At 43.2% G+C, this 16,123-nt stretch overlaps 1 long non-coding RNA gene across 1 annotated transcript; it reads left to right on the top strand.

Annotated features, from left to right (window-relative positions):
- The first annotated feature begins 1,801 nt into the window (after positions 1-1,801).
- LOC144163634 (uncharacterized) lies at positions 1,802-14,967 on the top strand. Its single transcript, XR_013320959.1, has 3 exons — positions 1,802-1,942; positions 11,699-11,790; positions 14,487-14,967. It is a non-coding gene; the product is annotated as an uncharacterized LOC144163634 (long non-coding RNA).
- The last annotated feature ends 1,156 nt before the right edge of the window (positions 14,968-16,123 follow it).

Here is a 16,123-nt window from a genome sequence, read left to right as displayed (position 1 = left end):
CGCCTTAAGAAACAAAAGTTTCCCACGGTCCGAATCCAATCTTGGTCCCTCGCGTTACGGAACCGACGTCTATAAAATTGCGCTATTATCGCATTAAGGGCGCCCAGCATTTTCTTTGGTTCCGCAACGCCCGCGTCGGTTTTGGACTTTGGCTGTTTTGAAGTGGCTTCCGCTTCGGAATTAGCAAATTTGCATTTTTGACTTGCGGAGTGTGGATGCTGGATTTTGATTTAACTCAGTTTGCATGGAGAAAGCTTCGCTTGTGAACGCTCCATCTCCTACGAAATGGACAGACCTAAGAACAGCCAAGTTGAAGCTAGTGAAGACCACCAGTTCCGCTTTTTTCTGAGTCTTCGCATCTGAATTGTAAAGCTGGCCGAATATTTTCCCCTATTAAAGCCCGGAGGTATAAAAATAGGACAATAACTTAAAGTCTTGCCACGAATTATTTAGAAGGAAAACTATCCTACATGTTTGTGGGCCTGGGGGGTTTCGCGAACGTGTATATATACGTACAAACCAAAAGCTATTCATTTAAAGCCATGAGCAGTGAGATTTCCGAAACCTTGAATCTGTGTTTTGGACGTTTTATGACCAATTTTAAGACGCAAAATGAATATACCATTTTTAAAACTTTTTTTAGAACGTTTTGAAATTACCTTGTGTCCTTAAGCGTTAAAGGTTAAGAATCAAGCCCAAGTGAGTCTGGACATTGGGATGGGATGTACGGTTTGGAAGGAAGAATACATCAGTTAGTCCAACTGACGTATGTTCACACACTCGCAATTGCTCACGAACGCATACACAGATATACAGACGAATTCGCACACACATTTACACACGCATCCACACACACGCACTCGCTCTTACACACACACACACACTCAATCACGTGTACGCACACTGAAGCACGCGCACTCACACACTAGGACATACTCACACGGCCACGTTTGCACCTTCACGGGCGTAAGAATATTCTTTACTGACTCTACATTTACACCCCAAACTAATACTTTAGTCACACGGGCACTTTAAAACCGTATTGAAGCGAAGCGCGATTGACTTTTCGAGCGCGCTCGATGCACTGCCCCTGCTGCACAACACGTTTCAATCCCGATTTAGAAGTTGCAATGGTTGCACTTACGTACTCCAGACGGCGTCAAAAATGTACTTCGAAGCAGACGTCTGGTAAATTAGCGCGGTAGTAGGTATACGTACCTATATAAATATTACAGCACGCTTACTTGGCTTACGTTATTTGATACAAATTGTGGCGGAAGTTTAAGTTGTAAGCTTCTGTGCCATTAGTCAACGGGGACGGGAGTTTCACGGCTTTTGTCCGATTGCGCTTGGAAACCTCGGTCGCGATTGGAAACCCACGATTGAATTTGAGAGGGATCGGGATCGATCGCGATTGAAACTGCCGTGCAGCAGCGCCCAATCCTTATTGACCTCGATCCGGATCGACTAAATGAGCTATTCAAAATGCCCGTGCGACAGGGGTCTGGGAAACCTTACGTGCTGTCACGTTTCTTGTACGTACAGACCTCGAGTGAAGCAGAGTAAGCGCTAACTTGAAACGCTGCGCAATCCACCAGAGCCCAAACAGTGTAGCTACAAAGTAAAGCAAGAATAAAACACAAACCATTAGGGCTCCGGCTCCATGAGCCGTGTAACCGGATCGTACCTAAAAAAACCCCGGTAACACTCAGGATGTTGTGTCTTCGTTGCAAGTGTTTAGCACAACGGTTCTACATATAATTTTTGTTTTTGTGACGACATACACAGCGGAAATTTTGCAAGACTTGTATGCGCTAACCTCACCTGTCTGCATCGCCGTATAAAACCCTGGGTGCCGGTCTTTTGAAAGCGATAGTGACAGCGTAGGCATCTTCGAGTTCGAGGAGAATTATCTGCCATCTGTTTCTGGAAGCTCCTTGAAGTGAGTATTTTATTTAGTACCCACATTTGTGGTTGTAAAAAGGCGACATTTTGTGACAATGTGCATGCTCTGTGGTTCCCTTGGGGCACTAATTGACATTCGTCCTGTCATGAAAATTTCAGTTCAAAATGCGGGTGCACATTTGAAAAACGAAAATAGCCAGGAGCCAAACAGGCAACATTTACGTAATCTCTCACTATTTTTATCAATATTTTTCCAAATGCACTTCTTCCTATGTCTGCCGTTGAAGGACCTTTTCGTAGAATTTTCTGTACAATTTATAGAAAAAATGATTGTCCAAGGCATGGCAGCAAACAAGAAACAACAGCGCCAGGATATTGCGAATCCGACTTAATGGAATTTATTTGTGCTACCTTGTAAGAGGGAAGGGAAGTCATTTAAAATCAGCAGGCTTCGTGACTAGTTCACCAAGACATCGCACTGAGTCCCGGAAAATTTGAATAAGCAAAATCAAATAAAGAAACCCGTGCAAGGAAAGAGAGGGCGAACGATATGATTTGCCACGCGATTGAGAACGTTAAAACTCCTCAAGATACTTGCGACATTCTTAAAGAAATACGTATAAATTTGAACCGTCTAAGAAACATCCGTGGCGACTTCTTGAGTAATACCTTTTGTCTCGTGGCGACCATTTTGGTGTACGCTAAGACATGTGGGTGTACAGAGAAAAAGGAAGTTTTCTGTGTCTGTTGAAATATACTAAAACAAGTTAAAGAGCCACGTTCGCGGTTCCTTCAAAAGAAAAGTTAACTCTTGGAAGTCATAAAATACTATTATAATGAATGCGCAGCATTTATTGTTTGACTATTCTGTACGATAATTTGCAAGCTTAAATAGAGATAAGTGATATATTAACCGCATGTAAGCGCTTGATGTTGTGTTTTTATATGCGTCGCACCTTTCATGCGAATCCACAAAAACGGGCAAAATTCGGCAGCCGGTAAAATTACCTTCGGCAACCTTTGCGATTCGGCAATCGACAAAGTTACTTTCCTAGCCATGGTAATCTAAACATTCTAATCAGACATATCGCTGCCAATAATTCCTGGCCATGAAGGAAAATAGAAAGAAAAATGCAACGAAAATTCCTCTATTTCTAGTACCCAATTATACTGATTTTTGAACATTGCTCATGGGTGGCACCAGGTCTGCTAACAAATTGAGATAGACACCTAAGACTGCTCATGCACTGCGAAGCGCCAACATTGTGTTTTTTAAAGAAATGCGATAATAGTAGCATTGACTGTTCAAAGAACTATAACTTATATTTCATTGTAGTTCAACGGAATGGACACAGCCCTAGTGAAAGCATTGCACTTTACACAATCACCACGTACTGTCGTAGCAAAACCGCAGTGGACACACCATCAATGATAGTTTGTTTTTTTAAATCAGCCTCTTGAACTTTTGCATTTTGGGGCATTTCCTATCCTCTTTGGTAAACAAATAAGCTTGGCGAATCTCTCTTGTTCTAGCCTAAACGCGCTTTCTATCCTGTGTAATTAGAAATCTGAGATTTTTCTCTTACCTATCTGTACCGCCTACGTTTTCTAAATCCAAATCCACAAGCGTTCACTCGGTTCACATTTCGTCACCTGCTCGCGTGATCGATAACGCGATATCTCGTTGTACCGTTAGACTGATTTTAGGGCATGAATGCTTAAAGACGGGAGGAAACGAGCAATTGCATAAAAATCCCCCTCAAAGGCGGGCAAAGGATTGTCAATGTTTGCATGAGCCACTTTGTGCGATTCGTTTAACGTTACAAAACCATGGTAGGGCTGGATGTACTGCCTTCTCCACGATGGCAAGAGCAGCAAATACTCAGGGCGTGTGCTGTGCCGTGCGCTGTGAATGGTGTGCCTCAATAGGAAACGTAGTTCCCCTTATTACACCGTTGAAACAAAACCCCATTGCCGTAAGCGAATAACACGCCTTGAATACGGGACAATGCAGAAGGCGACGTTTTAACGTGAAATTTAATGCCTCGTCTGATTCCTGGACCACTGCTTTAAAAACAAAGATTGCGTACCTTTTGTTTGCCTGTACAGTTTTCGCAGACGTGGCCTAGTTAGTTAAAAGCTCACATTTTGGTCCAAGCAATCTTACCCGCTCGTGGAAATGTAAATAAGCACAAATGCAGGACTCTGATTTGGAAAAGTGCAATGTGATTGGGCGACACCCTAATATGCTCCCAATATTGCTAGGCAAGCGTGTCCGAACTGTATGAACGGCACAGACAAGGAAAGGACAATCTTTTTTCAGCAATATTTCTCAAAATCATTTTGGACCACGAGCCCATATGACTCTAAACCGGCGGCAAGAAGAGAGGCAACGGAAAGGATGTATTTCGGCAGTTGGCTTTTTTCTGGGTTGCCGACCAAAATATAGCCTGTTTCCGCCAAGAGTGGCTGTTTCGCTATTTTAGCGGGAGGTTAAAGAGCTGCGATGTTCATTCAAAGCTCCAACTGCGGACACGGTATTACAAAATTCAGAATGTCATCGTTGAGTCAAAGTAGTGCTCTCATGTCTGCCAACACCAAGCCCTCCTACAGACGTCCAAAACATTGCTCCCCTGCCACAGTTTAACCACTGCTTCTTGTGAAGTTGATTCGGTTCGTGTTATTCACACAGATCCATTCAATCCAGTTTTCAATCCAATAGCCAAAAAAGGAAGGAAGAAATGTGTCAGTCAGGCTTCAGTCGCACTTCTTCAAAAAGAAATAGCGTATATCGACAGATAGCGCTTGTCAGGTTCTGAAAGACTCATTGTTCGCTCACAGTGCAAATCATTTCAGCGTGTTCTTTTTCCTTTCCTAGGGTTGTGACGTAACTTTTCCTCATGTAAAAATTGCAGAACGCCATAAAGCACCCCCAAATGTTAGTCAGCGCTTGTACTGTCTTTTCGTCCGTTAGTCCCTGTCTTTGCGCTGTTTTTTCCCCCTGAGAACAGTTTTAGGTCTTGGTTTTAAAACAAATTTATTCAGCGACAGCTGCCTCAATCGCGATCGTATCTTGCAAAACAAGATAAATATTATGTTAAGTAGGACGATAAGTGCCCGAGTTGAGAAATTGTGATATTTATTGTTGATATTTGTTTCATATATTATTTATTGGACTTTATTATTGATATTTATTCAGTCCTGTTGAGTGGCAAGTGTTGTCCCTTCGACTCACTTAAACGAGGGAGAAACAAAGCTCTCTGTTAAGATTGGGCACCTCATCTTATTATTCAAAACTGCCCGAAAGCTTGGCATTGTAGTGTTTAGCGTGCTTTGCTTTGTTGTGTTTGATTCCCTGCGGGCCCGGCTGACGCCGTGTGTCATGCAATCACATAGAAATATATACTTACTAGACCTCAAGTGATCTGTTCATCTTACCCGAGACAAAAACCATGAATGCGATCTTTCAATATAAATATACGTAACCTGATGCGCGCCTGGCAGACGGAAGGGAAATACGTTAAAGAGGCAATGTTTACAAGACATCAAAAATAACTTATTGCGAGACACGTAGTGCAGATGACGGTTTTCAATGTCAGTTAAGACAATGGAGGGTCACTAACACAGCGATTGCCATGCGTCCTTGTGTGAAAAATTGTTCTTAACTCTCTAGACGTTTTTTCGGATGACTCGTTGAAACTGACGTAGCACAACAGATGGGTGGACACTCACACGTTGTGCAGTGGTCCGATAAGTTGGAGCTCTGCTTGGACCTGGCAGAGTTTTCATCTTCCTGCAAGCGTACGATTAGGTATCTCACAGTCTGGCCAATGTAGGTTGGGCAAGACGGCAGCAGTATAATAGACACAATACATATTCCACAAACCGAAGTAATGTATGTATGAGAAATGGCCATATTGTAAGTACAAGTCTGAACCAGAACCTATTCAATGAATTCCCGAACAGTGAGATTCCCAAAAGCGTGAATCTAATTTTCAGAACTTTTTCTGACGATTTCACAGACGCAAAAAAGTACGCGGCTACGTTACAACCTTAAAAATATCGTCAACTTTTGCGAAATAAGTTTCAGTGCGTACGCCTTGAAATTAGAAAAAAAATCGTTCCGTAGAGAGTTTTGCATTGGCAAGGAGTGTACAGAGAGAGAAAATTTAAGCAACCGTGTGCTTACAACTTTGGCTGTGTAAAGAAGAACCACTCATTCAGTAACATAACGTCTGTTCGATTTAGCGTGCTCACACATGCACCCACACGCACGAACATAATGCAATGAGCACCCCGACAGAGTGAGACGCAAAGAGATGTAGATCTGCGCCTTCACTCGGTTAAGAATATTGTGCGCGGACTACTAACCGTAAGCCTGACTAAGACACCGTACGTGCCATCACTGTTAGTCCCCCTAAGACGGCATGTGAAGCCGTGTAACAGCGAAGGTAAAACATCCTGCTGCGCTCGGCGCCCGCACTAGTGTAGCTACAAAGTAACGCAAGAAGGACGCATAAACGATCCGAGTTCAAATCATGCGAGCCATGTAACCTAAGCGTACCAGAAACATCACCTGGAACACTGAGGATGTTGACTCCTCGTTGCCAGTGTGCAGAACAAGGGCTCTGTAAACGCTTGGTTTTTGAGTTGATATAGCTGGATTTCAACCTGGTGGAAACATTGCAAGGCTTGTTTGCAGTAAAATAGCCCTTCCGTCTCTATGTATAAAACCGGTGGTGCCGCTCTTTTCGAAGCGGGCACGAGTGCATCAGTATCAGAGAAATCGAGGAGGATTAACCGCCATCTGTTTCTGGAACTCTTTTGTTTAAATACCCACGTTCTGGGTGAGAAAATTGAGAAATTCTGGGGATATTTTCATGTTTTTATATAACGTTAGGGCAATAATCGACAGTGTTCGTGTTACTAAAACATAGCATTAAACTGCTGCTGCAAATTTGAAAAACGAAGCTTTCAAAGCGCTGAACCGGCCGTAGTTACATTACACTTGCTTTTTTCTTCATGAACGCTTTCGCAAAACCACCTTTTAGCAATGTACGCGGTTGTATAAACTGCATAGGAGAGTTTTCGGTACAATTTACAAAAAAATGATCGACGACAGCATATGAGAAAACTAGATACAGTAGCACAAGAGGACAAATCCGGCTTAGTAGAATTGCTTTCATACCGCGCTTTACGATGGTCAAGTTGTTTGAAACATGCCTGCTGTAGTTTCAGAAGACCTTTTCGGCATTGTATGCTGTAGAAGGAACATTTGGGAGAATACTTTTGTTATATTTAGAAAACTTTTTTCACGAAGTCAAAGGAAAAACAAGCATTATTGGTGCAACAATGACACAAAGCATACATAGTAGACTTGTTTTCGCCTTGTATGACGGAGGACAAGTTGTATAAACCGCGCCAGCTGTTTCCACAAAGGCACTTTACAGCAATTTATACTGTCGAACAATCTCCTTGAGAACTTTTTTGCACGATTTCAAAAAAATGTTTGACGAGGGCATTAGAGCAAACAAGATACAATAGGCAAATATAAGACGAATCATCCATGAAAGAACTTCCTTCGTACTGCTTTGAAAGAGGGAAGACACTCTTCTCGAAACCTGCAGGCTGTGTTGATAGGTAGTTCACCAATACGTCGCACCAGGGTGCTACAGCTTTTGGATTAACAAAAAACAGCGAATAAACCACTGAGATAAAATAAGGGGCAACCGATATTTCTTGATACGCGATTAGAGTCGTAAGCGACCGTACACTGAGGCTGGTGAAATTTCGAAAAGCAATACCTGCGATTTTGTGTCATCCGTAAAAGGTTTGTGATAATTTCTTGAATGCTACTCTTGGTCTCTTGACAAGTTGGTCTCGTGGCAAGGATTTTTGGTATCCGCTGAGATAAGCGGGTTCCCGAAACAAAAAAGAAAGATTTCGGAGTCACATCACACTGACTTAAATAAGTTAGAGTCGCGTTGGTGGATACCTAAAAGAAAGGGGTATTCGGCGCTTCCGCCATTAAAGCGCTATGAAAACTGAATGCAGGACATTTTTTGTATGGCCAGGCCTGGAAACCATTCGTACGCTTAAAATAGATAACTCCTATATTAACCGGTTTTAATCGTTCCTGTATTATATTCACATTGAATTGGCGGTCCCTTTAAACCGGCGCCCTAACGGGCCAGCGTGATATGAAGTATACCTCCGGCAAGACCACTTCCTTGGCCCTGGTGATTTAAGCATTTCAATCTGCACTCCCCTGGCCCTGGTGATTTAAGCATTTTAATCTGCTACATTGGTATCAGTGATTAAAGACTACGGGTAAATGCTAAGGGAATTCAAATTAAATTCTGCTAGTGTTACTTGTGTCCAAAGTATGTGCGATTTTGAGCATTGATGGAGGTGGCACGTGGTTGCTAAATATTCGCAGAGATGGCCCGGAGCTGCTTATGTATTCTATAAAAAGAAAGCTTTAGTAGTAATATTTTAAAAATGCGAAGTTAAAAGAATCACCAGCTTATGCAATCATTACTTGTAGGTGAAAGTGTATTGGAGTAGACACAACACTAACAAAATTAGTGCCATTTTACACAATCATTGTCACGCCATGTGCACAATGCAAGGTACACAACTCCCACGAAAACATTCGCTCCTCTTCCAATATCACAGTCTTGATCCCTATCCCTTTTAATCATTTTAATCTTCCCTTTGTAAGCATACTAGAGTAATCAATCACCTTTGTTCCCTATATAAACGCTGTTAGCGTAAACGTGCTTTCTCATCTCTGATCACCGTGCAGACATTTTTGTCCTGTAGGCATCAGTACGTCTCTCTAACTGATATGTTTCTTTATTGAAGTTTCTCTGGATAGATTTTTTTTCAAGCTGCGCACACGATTTACCGACGCACTATTGCGGTGTACCGTTGGACTGTTATCAGGACACAAATGTGTATCGGAAAGAAGAAGCTTTGAAACTGCGGACAACCTAATGAATGGGGGAGGGAGCTGTTGATTGTCAGCCTTTGCAGGAGCCACAGCGTGTAATTCATCTTTCGTTACAACAGTAGGGTAGGACATGAATGCACTGCACATTGCACGACCGCACCTGCAGAAATTACCCCCGGAGTGTGCGGTATTTGTGTTTGGTTCCCAAGGAAGGAACAAGTACTAAAAATAGCTCGCCATGCATCTATCAGATACGCAAAGCTCCCTCATTAACAAGTTGAAACCCTCACGAGCCGCACGTGAAGTAAACACCATTAGAGCGGGAGACGGTCCACGGCGACTGTAAAACTTTGAACTCAATGTTACATCTGGTTCGCGGACAGCTGTTTTAAAAACGATACCTTCTAATACCTTCCGCGATTGCTCAGTTGCTGAGGCGCTGTGCTGCTGAGCTCAGCGAGGTGGGTTTAATCCCGTCCGTGGCTGTTGCTTTTCTGGCGGTGGTGAAAAGCGAAAACGCCGTGTGTCGTAATTTCGGCACGTTAAATATCCCCATGTGGTCAATATTATTTTAAAGCCCTAGACTACTACAACTCATAGGCAGGGTTTAGCTTCGCTGTGTTAAACCCCACAATCATCTAATAAAGCATACATCCTATCCGCCATTAGTTTTTCAGAAAGGTCACGTATTTCTTGAAATGCGTATGTTTGAGTAACTGGTAATGTGAATACGCACAAGTACCAGAATCTGAGTTAAAGCAGTGCAGTGAGAGTGGGCTCAGACTTTATGTGCTCTCCATTATTTTTATGTAGTCCTTACCACATGGTACAAATTGCATACACTATAAAACTAATGTTTTTATGCAGAACCATGTCTCGCAACAACTTTGCACCCTGGGCTCGCACAATTCCAAACTGCAGCCATGAAATACGAAATGATGTAGTCATACAGTTTGCTTTTTTTCACGGTTAGAATCAGAAACTAGTGATGTTCCACCAACTGCTGCTAACTGCTTATTTCATCGGGAGGTTAAGGAATTATCACTTTCAATCAAAGCTTCAACTACGTTCGCTGCATTCAAACACTTAAGAATGCCATCATTAAGTCAAAGTACTGCTCTCAGCAGTATTATGCCCAAAAATGGATTTCCCATCACAGGTAGCAAACTGCTTCCCGTATGATTCTTTCCGTTCGTATTATTCATGCAGATAAATTCAATCAAGCGGTCTTCGCTTTTGCAGGATATGTCGCCTCTGTTTTGTGAAGCACATCGAGTGTGTACCTTTTTTGGTCAAAGACGGCGGTTACCGCGATTGCGAATTCTCGCAATGGCGGCGATGCAAGTGTGGGTGAGGGAAATATTCTCGGCCCTCCGTGGAGAAATGGGAACCTAGAGGCCAGCCAAGGGGTCAGAAGTAATAATAACGTGACGTGACGTTCTGTGTACAACGGTTGTAGTGTTCAAAGTTAGAGAGCGAAGTTTAAATTATTCTGTGTGTCTCGGTTGTCTCACTGGCTTGTACAGGTAGGTGAGGGGACGACTGGAATATTGTTGCTACTCAACGTGGTTCCAGGAATGCGGGAACTAGCTAACACTGCAGGAATTCTTGTGGGCACGGGGCGATATTGTAAGCGCCCCTTGGTTTGGCTTGTGACACACCGCTTGAGGTTTAATAGTCACCGCAGAAATGGCTGCTATTTGGTGGTTTCCGTCGCGTTGCACTTATGGTTATGAGTTTAAGCTTGAGAGTGCGGGAGTTCCGCCACGTGATCACTTGTGTGCGCAGCTACGATTGGTTGTTATTTGGACCTTATTTATGGGGAGTTTTAAATAATTCGTGTAAATAAACTATACATACATAAGTATGTTTGTGTGTATGCGCACGTTTTTATTTGAGTTTACGGCCGTCTCTACTACGTGCCATCAAACATGAACCAGTGATCTCTTTTCTCTTAGATCATCGGCTGGCCAATCCCTATGGTCTTTTTCCGACCTTTGTCTCTGTCCCACTCTTGGAAGAGGTCTGCTTCTTGCCATGAGAAATCATCGCTACAGCGCGTAAACTGTTTCCAGCTAATGGATCTCGAACAAAAAATTTTGACTCATGACAACACTACTGAAGCCAACCTATTGTCGCTCCATTTCGGGAAAGAGTAGGACACCAACTGGGATTAACTCTAATTTTGCGGTTTTAGCCGCCTAATCTGACAAATATAACCTTATCTCATGAACCACTCACCAATTACCTGTGTTTTAATTTTTATGTAATACACGCATAATGGAGAAATTGGGATAAATTTAATGTTATGGTAATAGAAAAATGATATGGGAAACTGGGATGTCGTTTCTGCATTTTTAACGTCGGTTTGACAGAGCCATGTGTCGAATATTGCACATAACCTTTCATACGAATAATTACCAAGTTTATTAGTGACTAGTTAAACGATTCTGAACAGTAGTGTTCACAAGAAGGAAGAGAAGGCGGGGAACAGAACTAGCACGTAAAACATTGTAAATTTGAATTTTTCAATGAGGCACCGATTTCAAAAACTTATGTTGAGAAGTGTAGAGGTTTTAGCATTTATCACGTGCCTCTGGACAGGTTAATCATTGTGTTCATCAAAGACTAAGTACCCCTGTAGTCTACGACAGCTTCTGCAGCTTAGCTTGAGTAGTTTATGTCCAATTTAACAGCGCTAGGTCAAATTTGAAACGGTGGACGAGCATACGCGCGCGGTGACTTAAAACAAAATACCCTTGATAAGGCACCGCGTAATGCTTTATGCCCTAAACAATGCTTGAGGAGTGTATATAAATAACGAACTTTTGTTTCTAGCACCTGCTGAACCATGATTTTCCTTGGAGTGTTCCTGAGTGGTCTCGGCTTGGCAGCAGTGTCTTCGGCCTACATCCACGAGGACTGTCCAGGTGCGGCTAATGTACCTTCCACAAAAATATAATGGTTTAAGCCCGTGCATTTACAAAGAAAACCAAAGTGCGACCATGGCCAGAGCCGCTTACACGGTATTAAAGCTGGGAGGCTTCATTAAACATATATAAACAAAAATTGAGCCCTGCTGCAATAAGGACCACTGAAAAGAACAAATTAGAGCGCTAAGCCCACAGCTCCTTCGGAAAGGGGTAGCGCGCAGAGCCCTGCAAGCCTACAAACTTTAGCGTCGCTGATAGCTGGTTCTCACACATTCTTGAGTTTATGTCCACTCGCAGTTGAGCATAGTATTTTCAAAACTTAGTGGTAGCTCTCCCGTGGATCCTTCCTGTGCCCGCAACGCTGCTTTTAGTTTGTCCCTGATTTCCGAGAAATCGCACTAAGTGATAAAACGATTTCTAAGACTACAAAATGAGCAGCCACAATCTCGCACATTTCCTGTGACAAGGGAAACTACGCCGAAGACGAGAAAGGCTACCGCAAGTTTGTATTATTTTTCTGACGTCACCGATACTGACTCATTGTGAGATCCGCTGCTACCTGTGAAGCGAATGATTATTAAACAAGACCGTGTGATAGTTTTGGTGCCTTTTTTTCCATGGGATTGCAGCGGTTTCATGTTATCATAAAATTAACGCTCTCGCACTACTTTTGCACTTGCACTAGTCTTGCCCTAGTCTACGGTCAACACTGGGTTGCCGTCCAAAAAGTGTTTTTTGGATGTAGAGCCCTCCCTTGCTGTTGTTGTTTTGTTGTACCTTTGTACTGTTCCAGTGTCAACCATGCATTACCGCGTAAACTTGAGAAGTATTTCTGAATGTGTTTTTTGTTTGTTTGTCGTTGTTCTACTACCTCCTATGTGTTGCAGTGTAAAAAAGTGTTTTCTTAATGTCACGCTCATTTTTTTTTCTTTTTTTGCGGATGCCTGCAAATACAGGGGAAACAATTTTCGCTTTATTTTTTAGCTCTTTGTGCGACGCTGTGTGCCTTCTGAATAATTTCAGCATTTTCTGAAGGGACGGAGCACATTTAAGCTAGCCAACATAGCTTTCATCCCCTCTTTTCCTAAATCATTTTGGACGGAAGATGACGGCAATAATAATATTATTTTTATTATTCATACTCTGTGTGATACCCCGTCTTAATTACGAATAGTGCGATGTCGGTGTAAAGCTGGGGCAATTAGAGAGGTTCGATAATAATGGGACCTTGCAATGCTTTTTTCGCCTTTATATCGTAAACGCTCTCAGAACGGAGTCGTCGACAAACACGCTCAGTACATATAATACGGAATCACATGGTCCCCCACTCAAAATTTCTGCTGTATGCCCATCACATAACTTAGAAACTTCTCGAAAGGATTTTCCCTTTTCCGGGGTCTTGGGGTTTTTCGAGCGTTCCAATTGCGTCATAAGAGCGGTGTAGCGGCTGTTGGCCGGCTCTCTTTCAGTTGCAGAAATGAACACATTCAATAACCACTTTAAAAAAATGTCACAAAGCCAAAGCAGGAACTGAAGGCGAATCAGATGCACAAGCAAATCACGCAGAGCCGCTACGGGCCGGCGATCACTATCTTTCGATCTGCTTCCAGACGCGCAGGAAAAAGTGAAAGCGCTTATAAGCAGTGTTCAGGGGTCTCTTTAAGTATGTTTTTTATGAAAGCAAGGCCGCCTAGCACGGAGTAATTTTTAGCGAGAAATTGAAGTTCATTCCGTTCTATAAAAGAATAGTGTGTTATAATATTCATGGTCGTGGTAAGCGTCATCTGCGCAGCGACTGCATGCTCTCATAGCAGTAACCTATTCTTCCGGCGTAATCTGCTTCCGCAACTTTCTGCTACGCTTCCTGAATGCCACAGTGCTTTAATGACTACAACGCGAATTTGAAAACAAATGCGTACCTAATTGAAGGCTGCGTGATTAGTTAGCGCGCAGATGTCCTCGACGGTGTCGGTGCACGCTGCCAGCTTCCTCAACCAATTCTTGGCTGCCTTGTGCGCTTACCATTTTGCTTGTCCAATGATCCAGTTTCACCTTTTATACAGCGCGTTGTTTTCTCGGGTAACTATCAACCGAAACAGATTTTAAAACACGGCTGTAGTTCCCCTCCTTCGTTATTATTTCAAAGCACTCACTTAAGAAAACTCAACCGCGATTCAATGAAGATTATTTCACGCTGCATAGAGCAGCTGGTATCAAGCATCATCAGGTTTTTTTATTCACCAAATGGTAGCAGTTTAGAAGCGTAGCGCAATTTGAAAGGTAAAAATCAATACACAGCTTGTCCTTCATCAACCGTTCGTCAATTACTGTGTGGTGATAATGCGGCATGATACAATTTAGGTATCCGAAAATGTGACGTCAGTACATTTTTGATTAATATGCTTCTTGATTGTGCGCAATATATTTTGGGGCACAGCACATGGAATTTGTTTATTTCCGCAGTGCTCACTTGCAACCATTCCGCCAAACATATTGCCAGGGTATTCGGCAATGAGGTGGGAGATACGAGAGCCACACACGTGACGACCCTTGGCAGGGGAAATGGCGCTAGTGCTGAGAACAAATAGCAGAGTATATAAGCTGCATCAATCCATCGACTAAAATAAGTGATGAAGGATGCTTTTGTCGCCATTTTTCGACGCTAATATCTGCCCTGTTTCTTCTCTTTTCAGAGCATTGGCATGTAACCGATTCAGCCCTTGAAGATGCCCTGTTTGAAATTGCTGCCGTCTTTCCGCCTGATCATGTCATTGAACGTGGCTGGAGTTATCAACCAGGTTCCAAAGGCGATACGGTTCTGCGAACCAAATCTTACTCCAAACCAACCATTATTGGCCCCATTCAACGCTACTGCAGAAGAGCGTGTCCAGCTGTTGCAGCTACGTTCAAAGGTTCATGGGATGTTATTACGTGGAAAGCGTACGGCGAAAATTTAAACGCTACTATTGATTTGAGCGTTGAGGATGTGACATTTACTATTGAATTCAAGCTGCACGCAACTCCCGAAAACGGGACCTTTGCTTTAAGGCCAGTGTCTGCTATTCCCGTCTGGCGCGGACAGCACAGTATTGATATAACAAGCGATCTCCCTCGTGTTTATGAATATATAATTGAATACGCCGCCGAATTCCTGTTTTCAGTTTTTGCAAACAATCTCTTCACGAACTTTATGGAATACCGCGCCCTGCAGGTGCTGCGTGTTGCAACTGAAAATGCCGAGCCTTTCGTCATTTAATATGTTCTCACGTAGTATTGTTTACGGTTATAATTATTGTATGCTACAAATGTTCTGTTTTTCTTTTTGTTGCGTTAAAACATTGTGTTAAATTCATTCGAGGGGTCAACGAAATGATAAAACCAGTTGAATAAACCCCCTGTGGATTGTTATCTGTTTCCCCTGTTTTGTATTCTCATGCCTAATGAAAGCCTGTCAATGTCGTTTGATAACCTCACGAGTCGCAGTCGCTACATTGTAACAGTTAATCCAATCGTCGGATTATTTTTTTTCGGTGGGTTTCTATCACACTACACTGGACTAAACTACAGCTTTTTCCCCACCTTTCGCTCTTTCTCTGTATCTCTCTGTATCTCTTTCTCTGTATCTTATAACAAGTGTATTAGGGTCGGAATAAGAAGCCTAGGTTTGAATTGATATCAGGACCGGGAAGCTGGGCGGGTGGCGCCACCACTCGGCGCACCCCTCGTTAGAGGAATGAGCCGGTGCATTGAACTGCACAGCCTTCCGTTGTTTTGGCCGTGTTTGCTTCGGCACTTTAAATTTATTGTTGGTGTTATGAGAGGATATGTGCGGTGAAACGGAGTCTAGACAGCTGTGTTGGCTTCTTAGATGCAATAACGGCTACGTAAACTTCTCGGACGCTTTTATAGTTGGGTACGGGCTACAACGGCATGAGCCCTTTTTGCATCGACCTACGCTTGGCTCCATCCGAATCCCTACTTCGCCGACTGCAGAGCAATACCTTCCCTCACCCAGTCCGCCTCCATCGCATGTTTCCCACGCAATTCCCGGCCACATGCAAGTTCTGCTTACAACCCGTAACTCTTCCCCACATCATATTAGAGTGCAAGCACAACCCCAACCTCGCCCCACTTCCATCCCCCCTTCCCACCCCTGAGCTGTGGGAGAACCTGGTGACCAGCAGCGATCTGGACGTCCAGACACGTTTGGCCTCCAGAGCGAAGGCTGCCGGCTCATCGCATGGCTTCCTGGAATAAGGAACCACTCCCACTTCACCGGCTCAATAAAATGTTTCTCACTCACTCACTCCGAACTGAGTACGAATAAGCC

Source organism: Haemaphysalis longicornis, unplaced genomic scaffold (assembly GCF_048455015.1).
Source record: "Haemaphysalis longicornis isolate Haplotype H1 unplaced genomic scaffold, Haemaphysalis longicornis Haplotype H1 scaffold_126, whole genome shotgun sequence".
Lineage (NCBI taxonomy): Eukaryota > Metazoa > Arthropoda > Arachnida > Ixodida > Ixodidae > Haemaphysalis > Haemaphysalis longicornis.
Note: the sequence above shows the minus strand (reverse complement) of the source record. Positions and strands in the feature narration are given on the sequence as shown.